Raw genomic sequence first — 2,468 nt, forward strand, 5'->3', positions numbered from 1 at the left:
TCTGCACGACCCGACGCAGGCCAATCAGAACAGCCAAGGCCACGCCTAAATATTCTTTAAATATGTCACGTCAATCGGTAGCTCAGTAATAACCGTATACAAACTGCTAAATTTAATCCCCCCCCCTCCCCACATCGCGCGCTAAATCGCAGCTTACAGACAAAAAATTCTCAAGCGTACTAACGTCCCTCAGCAGACAGCTATACTGTACTTTTATCGTGACCCAAAGTAATCTGTGCATGCGTATCGGCGAAATTTTGTTGACGCGGTATCAAATTTGCAGTCTGTACAGGACGTCGCGTTTTTAGCATGTCGGGTTTAACCAATAGTTACTCAGAACATACTATTGATAAAGCGATTATTTGACCAAAATCTTATTGTGCGTGTGAATGACTTGGCATGCGAACACACGTCTCCAAATTGCCCTACAGGGAGATTTGACATGACTACGCACCTTATCGCTAACAAAGTGACTCGTGGCTGTACGTGTGGTCTCTAATATTAATAATTAATATGCCAATTTGCTTTCATTCAGGCTGCTCGAAATACAGCTGCAGATGTAGTAAAGTTAGCGGACATTCACCAAAAGGTGGCGCTGCTAGATCAGAAATTCCCATCCATGTTAGAGCATAGTTATGTGCACACAGAAGCCACACAGGGGTAGAAATTAACTTTTGAACAAGGGAGTCCAACGGACTCCCGGCCCTCAAAAAGAATCCGCGGCAAAATGAGGGAGTCCGCAGTCAGAAGTTCAAAATTAAAGATATTAACAATAACGCATGTGCTTATTTTGAAGATTCATGCGGTTGCACGTCTGCCAAATTTTCTTTGGACATTTGCTGAAAAAATACGGTAATTCCGCGAGGCCGTGCTCAGGAACGAACTAGTTAGTATAGCAGAATTTTCAGGGAGTCATACAGACTCTTGCATTTGTCAAATCAGGGATTCCAGCAGTAAATCAGGGATTATTTGACTCCGGACTCCCGTTAATTTCGCACCCTGTGCATATATAGGATACTGCATAAGAGGCTCTTAATTGTTGCTAGTGTATCATTACCTCCGCCAAGGGGTTGGCAGGAGGTTATGTTTTCACCGGCGTGTGTTTGTGTAACATCTGTTTTACACGTGTGACATGTCTAGCTAGACAGAGCGTCGCGCGGCTACATTGATGTTACAGAGAGTTGGATAAGCGGGTTTTAGGTTAGGCAGATTCGAGAGTCAGTGTAAAATAGGGGTAGGATGTGGTCTGAGAGAACGGGTGACATGTGCGCTCAGGATGTAGGGAGTTTTGGGGGAATATAGAGGGATAGATGTAACAGTAGGGGGAGTCTGGATTCTGGTTCTGGTCGCGAGAGTGAGCACACGCGCGTATGCGCGTGTGCGGCGTTCTTTGTCTGTGTGTAAGGAGATGTGATGTGTCTAAGATATTAAAGATTGTACAGTTTACCACACAAGTTTGGATCTACTTCATCATTTCTACATGAACTCGCATTCTTGTTTACATTTGTTCGGCGTGTGTTTGTTGGTTTGTGGGTTTGTTTGTGTACAGCCTAACTGAAAAAGGTATGGACGGATTGTCATAAAATTTTCAGAATAGGTCAGAAATAGGCTAACTTGGAATTGATTAGATTTTGGTGGTGATCCCGATCCAATTAATTAATTAAATTTTTAGGATAGGTCAGAAATGGGGTAACTTAGAATTGATTACATTTTGCTGGTGATCCGGATCCAATTAATTAATTAATTAATTAAATTTTCAGGATAGGTCAGAAATGGGGTAACTTAGAATTGATTACATTTTGGTGGTGATCCGGATCCAATTAATTATTTAATTAATTAATTGATTAATTAAATTTTTCACAGTGAGAGAATTGAGCTGCCTTGGCGGAGGTCTGCGCTCTCCGAGTGCTCTAGTCTATCTATAGTATCATGTCTACAGTATCATATAACGCTTAGTGTGTGTCTTTGTCCTGCATATGTTTCCTTGCGAATGTTCAGAACTAACATTGCCACGACAGACACGTCATTGTGATCAACAAATATTTTATTATGATCGACTGAACTTGTTTTCTAACCATATAGGTGCAGATATACAGTAGAGGCCGTCCATAGGCTGCAGGCCTGAATAAGCATCGAACAGATATTAATTAAAAATACTCACACTGTTACTTCGCTTACACAACATACACTTTATTCATGTTAAATAACTACAGATTCATGCTCTATGCTCCGCTCGAAACTTTTGCCAGCTCTATGATGCGAATTTCTACAAAGTTGTCTGACTACATTTCATACACACAAATCACCAACCGGTCGCTCTGACTACGCCACCTGACGGAATCTCACGAATACAAAACAAAAATAATTTTACTTCTAATGCTTTCTCCACGTCCACGAGGCATCCAACTTGCGTGCACAATGCACTCTAGTGCCGAATTTCGGCGAAAAAAAATGCCAAAAAAGGCCTT

This window comes from Priapulus caudatus, unplaced genomic scaffold, assembly GCF_000485595.1.
Source record: "Priapulus caudatus unplaced genomic scaffold, Priapulus_caudatus-5.0.1 Scaffold1225, whole genome shotgun sequence".
In the NCBI taxonomy this organism is placed as follows: Eukaryota; Metazoa; Priapulida; class Priapulimorpha; order Priapulimorphida; family Priapulidae; genus Priapulus; species Priapulus caudatus.